Source organism: Amblyomma maculatum, chromosome 2, assembly GCF_055883805.1.
Source record: "Amblyomma maculatum isolate TAMU_Amacu chromosome 2, ASM5588380v1, whole genome shotgun sequence".
NCBI lineage: Eukaryota > Metazoa > Arthropoda > Arachnida > Ixodida > Ixodidae > Amblyomma > Amblyomma maculatum.
In genome coordinates this window covers 56229263-56250628 of record NC_139345.1, presented here as the reverse complement: position 1 = coordinate 56250628, position 21366 = coordinate 56229263, and the positions used below count along the sequence as shown (strand labels likewise).

The window sequence follows — 21366 nt, the reverse complement described above, 5'->3', positions numbered from 1 at the left end:
GAGCATGCAGGAAGCTCAATGTCGGCAGCCACAGCCAGTTTGCTCAAAGTGGGAGACAAATCATCAAACTGCATGGGAGAAGTTCTAATTAGGCATTAACGCAGATGATGATGATGATGGTGCCATGGTCAGAGAGAAAATCAAAACCTGAAATGGTGTCACAGCAGCACGACGAGAGAACAAATTCTATGGTACATAATGAGCTGTGAATGGTGGCCCTGGCCGTGCAGGCAGTCAAAGGCGAAAGACACTGTGCATTACGATGTGAGAAGCGAAAGATCAGATAATGTTGTCCACACTTTTATTAGCTTGTGCAGTTTCCTACACATCACAGATACAGTAGCCCCAGTATCAACAAGGAACGGCCCTACATTTGTTGACGTATTCGCAGTTCTTGCCTCAGGCAGTAACTAGTTTTCCTGGGGCAGAGATGCAGCAAAGAAACCGAGTGGCATTATGAGGATGGAGGCGAGTAGGCAGGTGGTGAGTGGAGGTGTCAAAGTTGTCTGCAGGACAGACGTGGCCAAGGCTCAGGGGCGCGTAAAGGCAGGCACATCTGCAGGTGGCGACAATGACTCACAATGTGACCAGAAACTCTGCACGCATAACAAATAAGAAGGCTGTCATATACAGTCGTGCCTCGTTAATATGGACACTTTGGTTTCCGACCAAAACTGTCCATAAAGCGAGTCATCTATAATAACGAGTCATGAATAAAAACAAAAAGGATTTTATTGAGAAAAGAGAATTGGAATTAACGACTGCTTTTGTACATAACGGTGTGCACTGGACTCAAAATTCCACAGAACACCGGCAATTTTGAGTGCATTATCCTTGTCATTGTTGTCTTAAAAAATTTTAGTGCAGTCTGAAGCGACTCGCTTACCATGACACCCGTGATGTTGGGCTTTGTGTTGGTCGAACTTTCGAGCACGAACTCCTCACTGGCCGATGAATCAGCGTCTGATTCTCTACTCACCGCCACTTCCAAAATGGCCTCTTCACTGAGCAAAGTAGCCGCTAAGTAGCTGCTTGAGAATCTCCTGAGGCGAGGAAACAGCTGAGCCCTCGCAGCTTGGATTGACTGAGATGGCTTTTGCCGCTTGTATTCACAGATTTCTTCGTGTCTACGTTCAGCTCTGTTCTTTTGCGTTTAACTCCCGCCTTGCCAAAAGCCAGACTCAAGTTGGGGCTACTTTTTTGCCTAGTTAACCTTTCCGCCTTTCCGTACTGATTCTTTATTTTTTTGCCTTGTACTGTTTCTGTAAGGAAGCAAGGGAGTCAAGTTGGCAAGCTGCTATGCAGAGGGCTATCGAACATCCTATCTTCTTGGCGCCGTTTTTATGTGTTCCCATAAAACAAACACTGCAAGCTGAAGTACAGTTTAGAACGTCGGCTAGCCGACTACGACGGGCTCAGACCTTGTCAAGGCCGCATCGTTGACTCAAAGCGAAGCCGACATACGGACCGCCTAGTGTGCAAAGTTTGTCAATTCGGCAGCGCAACAGGGACGAAAACGAGGAGCATGAGAGGGAAGTGCGTCCAGGACCAGACGACCGGTCCCGGTTGCGTGTTCGTACGTCGCCTTTCTTTTGTCGCCCTACTTTGTGAGTGTGTCTTAACTCTCACCGAAAAGCGTTAACGGCTTCATGGAACACACATTGCGCTTTGGGAAAGAAAACTTCAGTTCCCACTGCCACTGTAGGCACTTGTGTTTCTTCCTGTCATTTCTTTCTTACGCTTTTACTGGCCTCTCTGTTCACGTTCAGCAGAATTTATTGCAACCACATGTTGCTGTTTTCCCGACTGCGGCGGCACTTCCGCTGCACCCAGAAATCTCCTGGTTCCCCCCTTTCGGGGTCTTTCTTACGCTGACCCTCGGTTTTCTGTGTACGTTCCGCTCCGCTCTTGCGCTCCCCCCCCCCCCCCCCTCCCCCCTCCTTTAGTATGGCGACACGCAGGCTTTGGTTCTTTCCAACCCCACAGGACTCGTTCAGGCATCCCGCCGTATCGGCTGTCGCGTAGGTTCGTGGGCGGCGCGCCCTTCTTTAACTTGCGTTCGGACTACTCTTTTTTTCAAGCACTGTCCATATTAACGAGACAAAAATACATGGGTCCAAGTGGGGCGCGTGCATTCTTCCCCTGTCCATTGTCCGGACAGCGAGTTTCCATATTAACGAGGCATAAATACATTGAAAAGGTTTCGTCCCCAGAAAAACTGTCCATAATTCGGGTCGTCCATATTAACGGGGGTCATATTAACGGGGCACGACTGTATGCACCAGGAGTCCACACAAAGAGGGGACAGTTACGTAGGAATGAAGGTGGCAGGCTACAGTGGAAGGCGGAACGGGATAAACATGTCTGACCAGATCTGACGTTGCCATACATGAGCGTTATTGCAGCAGGAACCTGCAGATGAATGAATGGCAGCACTTCAGTCACTTGCTCTCAAATCAGCCTGAAGGGTCATGGCCAGGCTAGATGGAGATCCCCAAATGTCCTCAATTAGGAGTAGCTGTTATATCACCTCCCCGATCGCAGTCTTTAAACTGGTCCAGCAGCAAGCTGCTGACGGAACTAAGCTGGAAAGTGATTCAAAGTGCACAGAAGGTGGCTGAACCAGAATGCGCTGCTTTGCTCCTGCCAAAGCATGAATATATTGGCAACAGTGATAGGGTTTAGGACAACTGCGTCAGCCTCTATGTTTTTGAGAATGTGCTTTATCTGATCCATCTCTGGCTGGAGACTTCTAGATGTGCACACAGGTTCACAATGTCTTCAGTATAACTGGTGAAGGATCCTTGCAGCTGGGTTTAGGCTCACAAGTACTGTTTGGAACACAGCTTTTGTATGCAAGGGCAGCCAAAGATCTAAGAAAAGGCGCGTTTAAAAGCAGACTTGGTGGTGAAGTTTGCTTTGCGGTTTCTGCTCTACAAACTGGCAATGCCTGTCACGTAAAACACCATGTCGTTCAGCTTCACAGCGTCGTCTCCCTGGTTGTGGACGCTTAATCGCTTGTAAGAGATAAGCCAATCCTATGTATCTTGGTCATTGAACCCATTGAAAATGGCCGGGTCCCACTATCGACATCAAGGTCCCTACATACCTATCTTAATGTTTAGCCAGCTGTGGCGACCTAATCCTTGAAAACTTCATCTCATTCGCACACTTCATTTTCTGCTGCCCCTTGCTACACGAAGTCAAGAATGTAGCACAAAAATAAAGAACAATGGACGAAGAAGAACACATAAGGCGATTGACTAGCGCTGGTCAATCATTTTATATGTCCTTCTTCGTCCGCTCTTTATTTTTGCGCTAAATTCTTGACTTCATGAATCATCAACTAGCCCGGCAGCAAGCTACACTTGGGAGGGAACGAATAAGGTTTGCCACATGAGGGACGGTGCACGAATTCAGGATCTCTGAACAGAACAGATATTCAGCTTAAGCGACGAAGGCGATCTTAGTCTAGAAGCAATGAGCGATAATTTCAGAGCCATTGATAATGAGTGCATGGCAGAGGTAGGCAGTAGGACAATTAGACAGGCTACCAGTAAACTATCCAAGCAGACGAAATATCTGATTATGAAATGGCAAGGTGTGAAAACCTCCCTCCGATGGGTCAGGATAGAACTGGCAGAGATGTTAAAGGTACTCAGTGAACGTAATTTGTTCGACGCAAGGGAGCATATTACGGAGAGAATCGAGCATGCTCTAAAATACAATGCTAGCCTGAAAGAGGTGAAGGGGAAATTAAGTAGGTGAAAATCCGATGTATGCATACCAAGGTAGCCGAGGAGTTCTACACTTAACCAGGCTGATAATGAGATTAGCAATAGTGAAGAGCAATCAGACGTTCCGTCAGTAAAAAGGAAGAGGTTAAGAAAGCTTTAGAAGCTATGAAAAGGGGGAAAGCAGCTGGGGAGGCTCAGGTAACTGCAGATTTGTTGAAGGACGGTGGGGATATTGTGCTTGAAAAATGGCCACCCTGCACATGCAATGTCTGGACATCGTCACCGGAGTTTTGGAAGAATGCTGACATTATTTTAATCCTTAAGAAAGGGGATGCTAAGGACTTGAAAAATTACAGACCAATCAACATACTACCTGTTGCGTATACGGAATTTACTAAGTCATTGCTACTGCAGTTATATATATATTGAACTCGAAGCGGATCACGGAATAGTTAGATACATAGGCAATTTCATATATAAGGCAAACCAACAGATGAGGCTCTCTATAACCCAGAAGCATGAATATGGTACATGTATGGCAGTGGTGCGTTGCCTGCCGGCAACACACTGCTCACCAAGGGTGCGGCGATGACCTGCAAGGTGTACACATGCACTGAATGTCACCTGCCACCTAGTGTCGAAAAGGAGAGTACATTGGGAACACTTCCAAATGCCACTTCGCAGGCGCCAGAAATCTTGGCAGGCAGCAGCCGCCATGACTGCACAACCCGGCTCTATGCATGAAAAATGATTGCCGGTGAGCTGTTAAAACAATCCTTTGCAGGGCACGACGCGCAATTCGATGGACATGAACAACGCTGCTAAACTTTAATGTGGGATTTTCAGGGGGATATTTTGAGAGTCCGATATAGGAAAATGATATATGTGCATTTGATATATCCGGGATCAAATACAGAATCAGGACAACCTTAGACTTTAATCAACCAAATGATCAGGCAGGTTTTCGGAAAGGGTACTCTACCATCGATCATATTCATCATGCTATCAACGAGGTGATAGAAGGATGTTCGGGATATAACCAGCCTTTATAAATAGCATTCGTTGATTAGAATAAGCATTTGACCTCCATAAAGAAAGTAATAAAATTCCCATAAGGAAAGGCACTAGGCAAGCAGACACGATCTCCCCAGTACTATTTGCCACTTGCTTAGAGGAAGTATTCAGAAACCTGGAGTGGGAACAATTATGAATAAGGGCTGATTTAATACATTGCCTTGTTAATTAACTCAGTGGACAAATTACAAAGAATGCTTAATGACCTAGGCAAGCAAAGCAAAAACATAGGCCTAAAAATTAATATGTGGAAGTCTACGGTAATGGTCAATAGCCTCGGATAAGAGCAGCAGTTTACAAAAATTCCGAGAGCACTGTGGAATCTACACTGCAGAAATGCGACAGCCTGAGTGTTGTTGGTGCACAAGGTGCATCACATTTGCTCTCATTATCATTACCAACTAATTGCATCGTCATTGTTACTTCCATCACTGTCATTATCACTAATTGCAGCATTATTGTTATCGCTACTATCATCCTCACTGTAGACAAGAAGAATTATGATGTGTTTCACAATTCCGGGCATGGCTTCAGTTTGGTAGAACTGAAAAAGTTTTAACCCGCCGTGTCACGCGAAAGTATGCTGGCACGTTTTATTGTTCATCGTCTTGTTTTGAATGTCCAAGTCGGCAATAAAGAAAAAAAAAGGGGGGGGCATGGCGCAGTAGGTTAAAGCGCTTGGCAGGGGATCCGAGGTATGGAGGTTCGATTCCCGGTGGAGATCAGACTTTCATTTTTCTAGATTTAAGGACAAAGTTTTCAGCGCAAAGGCATGCGGCCAAAGGAAAGAAGAAGAAGGAAGACTATAGGGACGAACACAGCGCAGTGTTTGTCCCTATAGTCTTTCTTTTTTTTTTTTTCTTTGGCCACGTGCCTTTGCGCTGAAAACTATGTCCTTAAATATAGAATACCAACTAGCCCAACAACTTACTCTACTGAAGTTCATTTTCCTGATGACGCTACTTTCGGTTTTGGGTGATGACGTCATAGGATTGATAGCTATGCCTGACCGGACGAATAAACAGCAACAGTATGAGCCATTGAAGGCTTTCGCCTTAATAGGTACACGGGTGGAAGCAGGCTCGAGCATTTTGGAACAGCTCAGGGAGCAGTGGTAATGCCACTTTGGAGCAGTAAAACGAGTGTTTTGAAGCACTCAAATTATGCTTTGGAACATGTTTCTAGGGTCAAGCACTTTTAATAACTACAATTTTTTTTCTGATATACAAAAAAATCCAATTTGATTACTTTTTATTCAATATTCAATGCTGTACTACCTATGCACGCATATCTCAACATGTAAAGATGTTTAAAGTAACACAGCTGACTAAAAGCTTTTGCCTATTCTGACTTGACAGCTTTAGACATGTCCACGCTCAAGCACCACCACTACCTTGGAATTAAAATAAACAAGCTGCACATCCCCACTTTTTGATTCCGCAGCTGTGCTGATAAATTCCTGGGCACTGCTCAGTAGTACCTTCAGGAAGGATAGATGGCACTGAAGGGTAGCCTTTCCTTCCTTAAGCTTCTTTACTTCATGGTTGTCTCCCAGTGACTCATGTTTTCTTTTAAATAACACTGGGGCTACACGTCAGCAACAGGCTTTCTATTATGCCTTTCCAACACTCTTGAAAGCATTTCTTGCAATTAACACCGTCCTGGCATCACCCCCATAATGCTTCAAGTATGCTTTTGTCTGATGTAGACTGGACAGGTTTGTTGTTAACAACGATTCTATAGTGAAGTACACACTCATTTTCACAGCAGAACTGTTGGAACAACTCGTGTAGTTCTTTGTAACCAGAAAAGTTTCCTCAACAGCTCGTGGTAGTCTGTGGCAATTGCTTCGCTCCTTGCCCTCACTTCTCTCACCACCGGCGATTCAAAAGGCTGGGAGAAGTTGCTGTCATGCGCACAAAACATTTTTCTCGCAATTAATTCCTCCCAGTCGTTTGTGACTCGTTTTAGAATAACTTGAGATCAAAATATTTCTTATGCTCGCTTTTCTAGTTTATTAAAATTTTATATGTGTTAGCTAGGCCCAGCCAAGGTGCATTGTACCTCCACCACTAGTGTGCTGCCATCGTTTAAACTATGACGACCCTTATAGACCAGAATACGGAGGGTAAATTGATCGCTGCCATATTGAGGGCGCTATAAGGCTACCTAGAGGTGCTGCAGCGAAATGACTGCTCTGCACTACCAAACGAGGTGGCCATGGCTATTCATAGCGCTTACGCCTTTACGTTTCTTTGAAGTTTTCACAACTTGCTGCTCACAAAACCGTCAAAATTGCATTTCTGCCTCATGGCAAGGCTGTTCTGCACATCTCGCAATGGCAGAGGCAAGCACAGCGTCCACAAGTGGAGCGAGTGGTTCGGTTAAGTGCATGGTACCTTTCTATGCGAAAAATACTACGGTTGCGACATTTCTTACCCTCGCGTGGTGTCTGCAAAAATTTGTTGCAGTCCGCACCGCACAAACAGGTGGCATGCCACAAGTGCGAGTAAACCTGATGTCTCCGTTTGCATTTCAGCAAGGAAGTGCCTTTTTTTTTTTAACAGCCATGATAAGCAACGCCAACCAGTCACAAAAATAAGACCTTGATATCTCCTGTTTGGTTGATGTGCTGCTGATTCATTCTTCAACCCTGCTGGAAAGGAAAAAAAAACAAGAGACACCGGGGAATCATCGCCAATGAGAAGCATTCGCTCGCAGTAGCGGCATGCGGTCTGTTTTGTGAGGTGTGGGCTGCGGCAGATTTTTTGCAGTCACCACGCAAAGGTAAAACATATAGCAGACTGCAAAGGTTTTGCTGGTACATGGGACATTACTTGGGGGTGCAAATCAAATCAGAAAAGTCACAGCCATAGCAAGCCTGCATGCAATGGTACCATGCGCTTATAGGAACCACTCACTTCACTTGTGGACACTGTACTTGCCTCTGCCCTCGCAAGATGTAAAGAATAGTCTTGCTGTGAGGCAGAAATTAACTTTTGACAATTTTATCAGCAACCAGTTGTGAAAACTTCAAAAAGAAACATAAAGCAAGAGCTAGACACCCACGGCTGCCTCGTTTGACAATCCAGAGGCATAGTTTCACTGCGGCAACTATAGATGGTGCTAGAACGCTCTCAAAATGGCAGTGTTCAATTTACCCTCCTTGTTCTGGTCTATAGACCTTTTCGAAAAGTGGTCCTGGGCGCTGCCATATTGAATACTGGGCTGTGCTGCTAGCATAAGAAAAGTTGAGAATTATCTCTCCCAAAGCCGCCCCACAGCCCAGTCAAACCGGTTTCGCCGAGGCTCGTGAAAAGGTCTATAGCACAACATGCCACTGCCCTGCTGCACTTCTCACAGTCACCTAACCAAATTGCATCGAACCGCATTTCTTGTACCTGGCGCAATTAATGGCCCAATACAATTAATGTTAAGCAAAAATCATGTTTCGCTAAATTTTATGGCAAAATACCAAGGCATCAAAACATCATGGCAAAACATCAAGTTTTGGAGTTTTGGAACAATATTGTGTTTTGGGGCAGGATGGCGCAGGCAAAGCAGTTTGGAGCAGAATAAAGCAAACGGAGTGAATGGAGCAGTACTTCCACCCTGCAGGTAACAAAGCTCTGGATGTTGTTGGCAAATGTGTCTGCTTAGGACAGGTAGCAACCGCAGATCCGGACCATGAAAGAGCGATAACTACAGGTTTTTCCCCCGAATTTAATCCTAGTGCTAGTGCAAATAATCTGAGCGCTGACTGATATAATCTGCGTGCCATGTAATTTAATTCGAGTGCCAAGCATTTAATTAAAGCGCCAGCATATCTATTTCGAGCGCGAGCTCAAATAATGCCAGCGCCAACTAATTTAATTTGAGTGCCAAAGCAATTAATACAAGTGCTGGCAAATTTAATCCGTGTGCCAACCAATTTAATCCATATGTGGAAAATGAATGCAATAGAGGGCTCCAAAGCACGAAACATGAATTCCAGAAATAAATCAAAATTGAGATCATCTTTCAGACAATGCGCCGAATCAGCAAAGTGTCAACGTATAGGATAGCCTTCATCAGTATTATGACAAACATTGCCTTGATGCAAGTGTTTTAAACCTAATGTCTCCCAGAAAATAAAACTGCATTTTAAAGACGGCCGCTTCTGTGCTTTTACAAGCCTGTAGTTTCCTACGCCGCTACAATTACAGCCCAGGCAAATTAAGCACTGCTGTTTGGGTTAAAAGCTCTGCTGTACATAGTTTCAGCCACTTTGCCATGTCAGAGCCAGACTAAATGCAACGGCACGCGCTCTCTCTTTCCGTGGTAGTGGCCGTGTAAAATTGAGAAAGCGGTAAAATGAGATATGTTTCTCTGGCTCCATGTCTTCTCGCCTGAACCAACTCTGCTTCACACTAATCCTTCTTTTCTGCTAGTAGTGTTGAATCATTATTAGAAACACAAATACATTTCTGCACCGGTTGCCATTTCACAAAAACAGCAGGCTGTTGTGTGAAGGCCGAAATGCCATCAGCATGCAGATTCAGTGCATATGACAACCCATAATAAGCAGTGCTTAACCAGCCAATTAGAAGGTGACAGTCATATTTATTCACTTGTCATGCGTCTAAACTAAAAGCTGCAAGAGGCGTGTCATAAACTGCAGTTTTTCAGCTGCGCGTGGTCCTTGGTTTTTGCAAGATACAAGAACAAAGCAAAATAGTGCATGCAGATGTGACGCTTAAGCGTCACATGGTCTGCGAAGTGATCTCAATTTCGATTTATTTCTGGAATTCATGCTTCGTGCTTTAGAGCCCTCTACCGCATTTATTTTCCACATATGAATTAAATCCGCTGGCGCTTGTATTAATTGCGTTGGCAGTCTGATTCAATTGTTTGGCGCTGTCATCATTCGAGTTGGTGTTCGGATTAAATACACTGCCGCTTTTATTAAATGCTTGGCACTAAAATTAAATTACACGGTGCGCAGATTGTATCAGTTGGCGCTCACATTATTTCCGCTGGCACTAGGATTAAATTCAGAAGGAAAACCTGTAGAACAAGTCTAGGATGGAGCGCATTTGGCAAGTTCTTGCAGGCCATGACTAGCAGCTTACCGGTATACCTCAGGAAAACGGTAAACAACAGTTGCATCTTAAGAGTACTCATCTATGGGGCTCAAATGTGAAGGCTAATTAAAGGGGTTATACTTAAGTTGAAGTAGATGCATAGAGCTGAGGAATGGAAAATGGTAAGTGTAGTCTAGAGATAGGAAGTATGCAGAGTGGGTCCAAGAAATGAACTCTAAATAATGGCATTCTAGTCGAAATCAAGAAGAAATGGTCACAAGCAGGACATGTATTGCAAAGAGAGGATAACCGATGGTCGCTAAGAGCAACAAATTGAATTCCAAGTGAAGGCAAGCGTGGCAGGGGGCGGCAGAAAGTCAGGTGGGTGGACGAGGTTAGTAAGTTTTCAGGGGTCAAGTGGGTGCAGCTAGCACAAGACCGGGTTAACTGAAGGATTATGAGAGAAGCCTTCGTTCTGCAGTGGGTATAGTCCAGCTAACGATGATAATGATGATGAGCTATGGACAAAGAAAAACCGTATGGCAACAAAGGGCTCCTTTATCAGATAAAAAACTGAATTAAAAAAAAATCTTCCCACCAGTTGAACCAGACTTGCAATGACCTCATTAAAATGGCCAGTTTACCGCCACTCTGAAATTAATGGCCGAGCAGCATAACTTTTGGGATCTGCACTCGCAAAATCAATACTGACATATACATTTCACTTGAGAAATCTGTCGCCAACGGTGACACCAGCATTTCATCTCTCCTCTTGAGTATACTCGTAACTCCCTGCCACTAAAAAGAAATATTGCTGACAAGTCGTATTGTCTACGAAGAGGCTTCACAAATTCATAAAACATTTAGCGTAAATATATGTGCGGCTCCAACGCCTCAATTCGTCTTTTAATTAAACTGCACGTGCTCTTTTCTCTCTGTCTGAGCACGTGGAGGGGCAGCTGAACTGTGCATGTGCAAAGGTTATCGCGGCGCGAGACTTGTGCTTGACGCGGCAGAAAGTGTAGATAAAGGGACAGAATGGAAGAATCGGGGGAGTCTGGCGGGAGCCCTGCTTGGGGAGCGATCACGTTGTTAGCTGTTGGCGAGCAGCCCGAAGCATCCTGATGTAATGGACTGTGGAGCAGAGCAATACCAGGATGAAGACGGAAGCGATGCCTCCTGAGCTGGGTTTTTTGCTTGAGTTGCAGCCAGACGAGGAGCAATGTATTTTGTACTGCTCGGAGCCCCTTTTGCCATGTCACATAGGCCATCTTTACACCCCACTATGTTTTGTCTTGCCATGTAAAAGCACTGGCCCCTTACTTTTGTAGCAAAGCATTGTCCTGTCACGAGTCTCGACCACATGCTTCGCATTGAAGCAGCGTGCAGTGTTGTATCTTTGCAAAGTGCTTCTCTGCTGACCCGGAAATAAACACATTTTTATCATCATCATCAGCCAGACTATACCCACTGCAGGGTGAAGGCCTCTCTCATATTTCACCAATTGGTATTTTGGAGCAGAATGGAATTCATGTGAATTTGTGACTAGTAGTCGGGCGAGGCCCTGACTCGCGGACCCATTCTTTAGAAGGCGGGGCCTTCAAATAGATTAGGTATTTTTAGACCTGCATCATTATCATCACCACGTCGCTTTATTGCTTCAGCAGCGAGTCATGGCGAGTCAGTGTGCCAGGTTCATCCATGCTATGATAGATGAAAGAATTCAGAAAATGTTGATGAATTCTGAATCAACTGTTCCTGAATTCCTGACCAAACCAAACCGAATGAGATGGAAGTAACACAGATGAAAAAAGAACCTGGAAGGAAGTGAGGAGCAGTCACAAAAAAAAAAAAAACTTGGCAGTGAAAGGGTTAATAACAGTGCGCTCTTTGTGATTAGGGTCATCGGCTCTACCTCGTCCATCCATCCCAGAGGTCTTTCATCTTGCCATTTTTCATTCACTTCACGACATCTGCCATCTCAGCATCAGAGCCACATAGTGCCTCATTACCCAGCGGTACGTCTGGCCAAACATTAGACGTTCGCCAGTGGGCCCGCTCGTGTTTTGCTTGCCAGTCCGTCAAAATGACTCACTATACAAAGACTCCTCCCCAGTCTTTCCTGCCATCTGGTTGTTGCTTTGACCACATTCACCTTGACTTGGTTGGACCACCACCTCCATCTAATGGCTGCCGGCACATTCTGATGATGACTGACCGCTTCACTCGTTAGCTCGAAGCAGTGCCCACTCTGGACATTACTGCGCAAACAGTTGCCAAAGCCTTCGTTTCAGCATGGATTTCCCACTTTGGCTGTTACCACGGATCGTGGCCGCCAGTTTGAATGCATCCTCTTCACTTCCCTTACCAGTCTGCTCGGCACTAAACACTGCCGCACCACAGCATACCATCCTTGTGCTAACGGCATGGTTGAGAAGCTCCATCGTCAGCTCAAGACTGCCCTCATTGCTCGCCTAGATCGCGAGCACTGGGCTGGTCACCTTCCTATGGTGTTTCTTGGCCTACGCACCGTTTTTCGTCGCGACCTTGGCTGTTTGGTGGCCGAAGTCATCTCGGAGACTTGTTCGTTCCTTCGGCTTCCTCGTCCCAGCCCCTGCAGTACCTTTAACGCCTTTGGGACTGCATTCAACACCTAAACCCAGTCCCACCTCTATCATCTGACCGTCAGATCTTTGTGCACCCAGATCTTGCGTCCTCGAGGCATGTTTTTCTAAGGCGAGACACTGTAAAGGCGCCTCTTAGCCCCCCCTATGATGGCCCGTACCATGTCCTCAACAAGACTACAAAGTCGGCGACTATCCTGCTGGATGGTCGTGAGAGGTAGTCTCCCTGGATCGCCTTAAACCCAAATATATGGAGACACCTCCCCAGGAGCTCCCCTCGGATGTTGCTGGCTTATCTGTCGACATGCTTGCCGCTGAGGCACCCTCATCCCTGCCCCGTTGGCGCGTACATTTCGCCGCTTCGTTTGGTCGGGGGGCCCTGTAGCGCACAGCGCCGCTGTAAAGCGGAGGCGCTAAGATCGGCGTTCACAGCCAGCAAGCACGGCACAGGCTGCTCGGTTCGAGAAGCCTGCCACGCTGGTCCTCTTGTTCTGGTGCTCCACTGCAACGCCGTAAATTCCTTACATGCTCTTCACTGCAGGACACTTCCTGCCGGCTGCAAATATACACAGAACCAGCACTCCACTGCTTCAATACAATGCTGCTTTAGGCTTGGGCACTGCCAGCTTCGACAATAAAGGAATCTGCTGAAGGCCACGGACACAAAGAAAAATTTAAATGAAGCTGTAGTACAGCAGAAGGATCAGAATTCCCCGCAAAGTAATTTGAGATGCGGATCAAAAAGCTGCAAAGAAGACTGTTCGTTGCCCGCAGCTGCGAGGAGGGCTATCAAATGCAGGTGCCATATTCGGTTTGAGGTCGAGCACAGAGACTGGCATTCAACAAAAACAGTATGGAGCTCCTATCGGGATGGAGTCTATGCCGATTTACGACCTACGGGAAGTCGGCGCAGCCGTGGGCGAGCAGCGCACCACGGGCGTACTGGCGGCCCATGACCGGTAAGCGAGCCATGATAATTCGCCCCCTTGTGTTTCCTCGTGACTGCGGCGACGGGGATTTCAACAGAACGAGTCGGATGTACGGCCTGCATGCGGGGCCCGTTCGGCATAGAGGGTGGCCTGCCTCACTTTGGCAGCGGCACCAGGAGCAGAGCCCAACAACCCAAGTCCCGACCCCTGCCCTGATTCCTGTATTACATGGGCCTGCTGAAGGACCAGCCGTGCGACTCCCAAGGGGAAAACGGCACCCAGGTGGAGGTCATGATTAAGGGAGGAGGGTGTGGGAATTTAAGATTACCCACGCTTGCACGACACGGCTCTGTCTGCCTCACGGGGATACCTCATCTCTCTCCTTCCCCTGAAGCAGTGGCGGAGAGGGCAGGGGCGAGAGACCTGGCGTAGCGTGCCGGGCGGCCCCTCCTTCCCCCTACCCTCTAATATCGATGCACAGCATCTCATCGGGGGGAGACGACGCCGCGACGCCAGAGCCCGCGGATGCTGCTATGACCAAGGATAAAAATTGGGCACTCCCAATAAACAGCCCAGCCGGTGGCTCTGCCTCAGTGTTTCGTTCTTCCCTGCCACGGATGTGGTCAGAGCTAGCGGCGGGGCGTTCCGTTCTGAGCACAGAGCCCGAGTCCCGTGAGAACCCCCACAAGGTGTTGTTACATGTCTCCTTGACGTCAGCTCCAGCATCCATTGCAGTGAAGAGCAAGCACAGAGCAACGCCAGGGTTCAAAGCGATCGCTGAATGGAAATGTTTTTTTTTTTCATCTAAAGCACAAATTAGATTAAGCTCTAAAAAATAAATGCCATTGAATGGTACTGTGTCATGCAATATATATATATATATATATATATATATATATATTACCCCGCACCTCCACCAAGTGTTTAGTGGGGATCCAGGCACTGGTAGCGGGCACTGGTAGCGAGAAGAACCGGAGCGGTGGTGGCTTAACTTTTGAGTCAGCTGGTCCGCAAAAGCACTTCCTCTTCCTCCTTCTCGGCTATCTGTCCGCTTAATCAGAACTTCTTCTTTACAATACACATATATAACTGCAAAAAATTTGCACATTTAAAGCTGACAGTGCCCAGGCCTAAAGCACCATTGCACTCAAGCAGTGGACTGCTAGTTCGCAGCCAGCAGAAAGTGGGCTGCTGCGATGAGCAGGCACAGAGCAACACCGTGGTTGCCTGCAAAGGCTCAACTTGAGAAATTATTTTCTCACTTAAAAGCACCCTGATTAAACTTTCAGTATTAAATGGCAATGAATGGCTCTGTGTAAACTAGTATTTTTCATATCTTTAATAGGGCCACTTCATTACATAACTGACGGAGGAATAAACCTCAAACCTCAATAAGGTAATTTTCTCCGATTTAGAATACTTTTGCAGGTGCACCTTACATTGTTTGATCTCTTTTATAATGTTTTTGCAGGTGCAGCTTAAGTTGTTTGATCTCTTTTATAGGCTTTTTGTCTTCTAAAAAAGTTGGAGAAATAGATTGAGTACTATAATAGTAATAATTGGTTTACAGGAAAGGAAAAGCTTTCCCGTGGACACCTGAATCACGCTACAAGGGAAGGAAGATGGGAGCGAAAGCGGAAAGAGAGAGGCCCCATAGTGGAGGGCTACGGAGTAATTTTGACCACCTGGGGATCTTTAACATGCATTGACATCGCACAGCACACAGATGCCTCTCCGCTTTGCATCCATCGAAACGCAGCTGCCGGCAGTCAGATTCGAACCCAGGCACTCTAGTCTAGTGCCTAGACCATAAGAATATAAAATTTGACAAACATTTCAAAATTCCAGCTTTTTGTACCATATTTTATGATTTATATTTGAACAAATATAAGGCAGAGTTTGTTTATTTCCTGCACATCAAAAGAACAATGCATTTTATTAATATGAAAATTTTTGTTTATAGTGATGCATCAAAAAGTTAATTTTTTTACAAATTTATCTGTGTGACTAGGTTTTGCTATTACTTGCAAGCTTAAAGGAGTATAGACCACCTTCACTCTGGCTACGTCATGAAGATGCGGTGGCGCTGTCGTAATTACAGACTTTCGCGTGGTAGGAAAAACAATGCTTCAGTTGCTTCGCCTATTGTGATTGTGCGATGGTTTGCTGCAGCCGAAAAAATAAAAAACAAAGCACCATGCTGACTAGTTGCATCACCGTGGCATGTGCTGGAAGGCAAAGAACGCAAAGTTTAGTAAGCTTGCACAGGTTTCTTATGGGCGAAGGTCGCCGTAAACAGTGGGCCATCGCAGTGTGGCGCGGAGGCTGGATACAGACACCTTTACGCCAGAGCGGCTATGGGCTCAAAGGCCATGAATAACTCGAGTTTGGCCTTCTTTATGACGCGTAATGGTATTTTGTGAGTGCACGTAAAATGTTGACGAGGCAGCCAGTATATTAATGCGTAGACCTGTTTATAATGTAAGCAATTCCTGAAGCAAATTTTTTTTTCACTTTCTAGTTGTATGTATTATGTGCATAGTGAGCTGCTGCGCATGCGATCAGTATTGCACTCCTCCGTGGTTATATTGTATGGCTAACATTAGCTTTGTTCACCTCAAATTATTTTAAATTTTGTGATGAAATGTGCGTGTGCTGACAGCCACTGATTTGCTCAATTGGAGATGAATTTTATTATACCGAGGGGTTTGAGTGGTATTCACTGCAGCTAATTTTGAATGCGAGTTGTGGGGTTGAGCGTCCCGAGTGACATATGGGCCCCTGTTTCAGATTTTGAGGATCTTTACATCAACTACGTAGCACACTGTCGCATTCAGAGTTTATCCTACATAGAAACGTGGTCACGGCGGCCGGGACCGAACTGGGTAGCCCTAACTACGGAACCAGCATGTGGACGCTGCAGCTTGTAATGCAAGCTAAAAGCTTGAATACCCATGAAGAAATTATAAACGCTGACGCCAATAACCTTCCACGAACAGAACAGATAGGCGTGCAGCGTGGTGATTTAAAGGAATAATGCAAGGATAAGCAAACCTGTACGGTGCCAAGGCACAATGCCCTTGCTACTGTTGCCATGCTTACCAACAACGCTCATTTGATGCTCGGTATGAAGAATCATCCGAGAATGCATTGATGTTTTGAGCGGAATACTTCCTACCTGGTTTGCGTGTGCTGTTTACGAGCGAGAAAAATCACATTCCACTTACCCGACTGAAAGTTGTTGTATGCACCCAAAGCTTTGCAATTCTCGACGCATTCCGCGGCTAATGTGCTGGGCAAATAGCAAATAGATATCAATCTACGCTACTCATTTTCAAGGCAGCAACAACTTCGCTCGTGCGCTTTGAACCCGCTCTTGGTCTGGTACGGTGTGCAGGACAAGGCGATGCATGCTGTGTACGTGAAGTTTTTCCAAGTATTGCTTTTGTACTCACACAGCGCGTGGGTATTTTATCTGCCAAAAAGGTGCCTGCATATCACAATAACACGCTCTTGGCAAGTATGGCCACAGCAGTGGGGTGGCACCACAGTGCCCCTCCCGTGCTTTCCGCCTGCTCTGGGGCCATAGACGACTGCCACACCACTTTGATTGCTTTGTTTGTTTTAAACATGGCGGAGACCTATAGACACCTAATTTTTGGGTTCGTGTTTAATTAGCTGTAATGATGTGCAAGGTATTACTGTACAGAAAGCACCAGGTGATATCCACCTATGACCGCTAAACAATTTATCATTGAATTTCTTTCCTCATCCGTTTCGGTTTCAAAAGCCGTGTGATGGCTGTGACGCCAAAGTTAAGTCTAGGTCACGTGACGGGTGAAAAAAAATTGATATCCTGTGATGTTTAAATTCACTGCAACACTGAAGCCAGCCTTCCTCAAGAACAGGAATCGCGAAGAGCTGGAGATTATACTGCGGCTTTTTCATGCTGTGCATGGCTTGGACTTGATTGTGATGTCACAGCCATCTCTCAGCTGTTGAAACCGAAATTGGCGAGAAAAGAAAATTGAACTGAAAATTATTTCGCAGTCGTAGGCAAAAACCACTTGGCGATCCGTATACAGGAATGTCCAACAAAAATGCCACCAAAATTTGGCGTCTATACTCCTTTAAGATGGTGGTCACGGGCAGAAAATATTTTTTCGCCAAAAACAAGCTGGGATAATATTCTTCATAGCAATACAATTTGCTATGATTTTTTAAAAAGAAATTGAGGATGGTCAAGCCCACAACCTGTATCAGTTGGTGTGGAATGAAACCGGCACCTTTACCTTAGCAGATCATGCTAGCCATAACAGCCTAGCATTATCCTTGATGCATTAGCATGACAGGAAAAAAAAAAAAAACAGTGGTAGCATACCATATATACACCATTACAAAATCGAAGAACTTGAAGGTAAGCTGTCTAAAAATTGTAAAAACATTTTTTTTTTTGTGGAACTGCAGCAGCATCACACTTTGTACCAAAAAAAATTGCCTTGACAAGCACTGGACCATATATATGCTGGTCTGCAAATATGAAACGCCTTTGCCCACACGTACCAGCCACAGCTATCCGATGGAAACTAAGGCAGAATCAAAAGCACAGAAGAAAGCCCCAGGTTGCCTCCAAAGGATACCTGTTTCAGCACACGCACCAAAGACAGGGAAGGACCTGGAAATCAGAACAATGCAATAAATGCCCACTCCTGGGAAAGGTAAGATGTGAAGGATTTTGTTACAACACAGAAAGTATAATGAATGAAAGTATGAATTCCGCAATTCATGGCAGTTGGTTGTGTCTACTATCTTTGCAAACATTTGTCGTCACTTCAAGTAAAGGATCCATTTCTCGTTCCTAATTCTGAGGCAGTTGCTGATTTGCTCCAAAATGAGAGCTTGGTATACAGTGCTGGTTTTAGCGTAGATGTGGTTGATTTGTATAATCTCTTCCACACTCTCAACTCATCCAGGATGTTCAGCAATGTATTACGGAGGACAATGATGAATGCTGGTTCCAAAATGAGTGTGGAACCTTAACCGGATCCTTTTTGGAAATGTTATCTTACTACCTGAGTAACACGTTTTTTGAGTGAGATGGTCGACTTTATACGCAAAAATCTGGTGTGTGCATAGGTGCCAAGATAGCTCCCATCCTCAGCGACATTTATCTAAGCAGGGTTGATATGAAAGTTGAGAATGATTTAGCCAGTTGTTGCATGCACATTTTCCGTTTCGTGGAGGATTTTCTGGTGCTAGCTAGCTCTGTGAATCCTGAATTTGTGTCAAATGTTCTTGATGTTTTTGCACGTAATGGGTCGGGACTAAGGCTCACGCATGAAGTCCCCCAAGAAACAGCCTTACAATTTCTCGATTTAAAGTTGTCTTTCCAACCCCACCATGCCTGTTGGCAGTATTCACCTAGGAGTGAAAAGCCCCTTCTGAATTACAGGTCCTTTCATTCAAAGCTCGTAAAAAGTAGTATTGTTACGGGATGCTTAGGCATGGCAGTGAAGAAATCTTGTCATCATAAAATGATGTCCAGTCTCTTAACTCAGGCGGACAAATGCAGGGAAGCTGGTTTCCTGAACTCAGTTCTCGTCTCAAGTGCAGACAAAGTCCTCTGCGCGCTAAAATCGTCTTCAAGCATGTGAGGACGGGAAAGGTGTTCGGAGGAAGGAAGAAGAAAGGTATGTAGTAGTCATGCCATATGTACACACGCTGTTGCACCGAATTAAAAGAGTAGGAAGCAAGCATAATGTAAACGTTCTGTTTCCTTCTCCTAACAAACTAGAAAGAGTGGGAGCCGCGGTTCAAAGAATGCACGAGGGGGCAGAAGAAATGTGTGCAACATAAATCATGAAAATAGATATGTTCCTTGTAAGACTGGCATAGTATATCAAATCCCTCTGTCCTGTGGCCTTACCTACATAGGCCAGACTGTGCAATGCATTAAAGTGCGGCTCATGGAGCACGCTAATTCGCTGAAAAAGAAAGAAGCTAACCTAGCGAAGCACTGATCCATGTGCGAATGCACGTCATTTTTTGATGACAGTGACGTTTTGTTCGTTCATTCTTACCAGTGCACTAGAGAAGTAGCCAAAGCTTTTCACATCAGAAAAAGTAAAGGGTGCGTGAGTACGCCTTTTGTCACATTATCTCCTCGGGAAATGAATATGCTGCACAGTGGGCAGCAGTTCTGCCGATGCACTCGTGCTTTTAAATGCTTTTTTTTCTTTTTACCAAAACTTGACGTCGTTGACGTTGCGCATGTGCGCTGTTTCTCTGTGTGCGTATATATGATGTGATTCTTCCCAATAAAAAAAATCAGCTGTAAGTTCAGCGCTATTCGTGTGTCTCATTTCGTTTATTTCTTGGTCTCTGTATTTTTTTTCGCTGTTGGGCCACCATTAATTTCGATACTCCCCCGCTTTTTATTGCTTTGGCTGTTCAGCGCTATTCGTGTGTCTCATTTCGTTTATTTCTTGGTCTCTGTATTTTTTTTCGCTGTTGGGCCACCATTAATTTCGATACTCCCCCGCTTTTTATTGCTTTGGCTGTGGCGGTGCTGATCGAAATTCATGCCCTGGCCACATCAAAGTCATGCTGTGGACTATCTTCATAAATAAGGTGAGTTTGATTACATATATCAGCACCCTTGTGGAGCAACCGGTATTTGCCAGCACATATTTTTACAAGCGGGTGCACTCAAGTGCTACTCACCTTTTCATGAGGCACAAGGCATACCATCGGGAGAGGCCATGAGCAGAAGCTGCGACGAAGCCAAGATCTCACAATCGCCGTGCATCAAGATTATTTCGGTACATACTGAAAGGAAACAGAAATGGTTGCTCTTGCTGGGACAGGGCTAGCCGGGGCCAAACGGAGGCGTATTCGAAAATGAACTACAAAAGGAAAGCCCTTTCGTGCGAGCCGCCGGGACTGCTTTTAAGCGCACGAAAAAGGGCTCCTTAGTTCCTCTACACTTCACTTGAAGTCACTGATAAATAGACTCATAGCAAGATTACAAAAAAATAATTGAGATCGCTAAACAATAGAGCGTCGATGCAGAAAAAAAATTCCAAACAATTTGTAACGAGAGGGCAGCGGTGCAATGGGTTGGCGAGGCAAGTACGGAATGCAACACGTGTTTTGCGCTGCATTTTCGCTGTACTTACGAAAGTCTGAAGAAACTTGCAAGGATGGGTGCCGCCCAGTCTATTTTGCAGAATACATTCCAGTCTGGTCAATCTGAAACACGACGCGAACAAGCCTCCCGCTTGCTTGTACCACTGCGCGCCAAAATTGAAAAGGAAAAAAAAAAAAGCACCTGCGGTAGGGTGGCTAGCCACCCTACCTGCGGTGCCTGCGGCTGCGGAGGCGGCGATAAAAAAAAGCGTCTGGGTACGAGAGTACACGCAAGCAAAAAACAAAAATAAGCAATTTATTACGTCACATCCGCCAGACTACAAACAGATCCTCCTCGCCTACCTTCTTTCTTCTCGCGCATGCGCAGCTTACCAAGATCGCGCGGTGGCGACCGGCAGGTGTCTCGAGGGAGAGAGCGCGCGCTCTTTCTTACGGCCTTCTCAATCGCCGCGTGAACAATGGGAACTTTTCTCCTTGAGTCACGCTCTCCGCCGCCGCAAGGGGCGCGACCTGCTCACTGTTCGCTCCGCATCTGCCTCAGCGGCGGCGGGTGGCTTTTGCCTGGTTTCGCGCTGTCGCCCGCGGGTTTCGTGGTGAGTGCAGCCCCTAAATGAAAGATTACAGAAGGTAGATGCTGCAGCGGCATCCTGTCAGCGTGCTACACACGTGAATGGAGTCTTTATATTAAAAAACACTGTCGCTCAGCAAACGCTCGACAAGCATATGACATGTATTGCGGCATGGTATCTACTTTTGTTCATTTTAATCTGAATTTTTGCCCAAGCCTGTA

The 21366-nt window shown here is 45.7% G+C and overlaps 1 long non-coding RNA gene across 1 annotated transcript; it reads right to left on the bottom strand.

The window, feature by feature from the left end:
- Positions 1–287: 287 nt before the first annotated feature.
- On the bottom strand, positions 288–20937 carry LOC146198701 (uncharacterized). The gene is made up of 4 exons (XR_014705009.1): positions 20606–20937; positions 20151–20255; positions 17991–18102; positions 288–556 (listed from the first exon to the last, which is right to left on the bottom strand). It is a non-coding gene; the product is annotated as an uncharacterized LOC146198701 (long non-coding RNA).
- Positions 20938–21366: the final 429 nt, after the last annotated feature.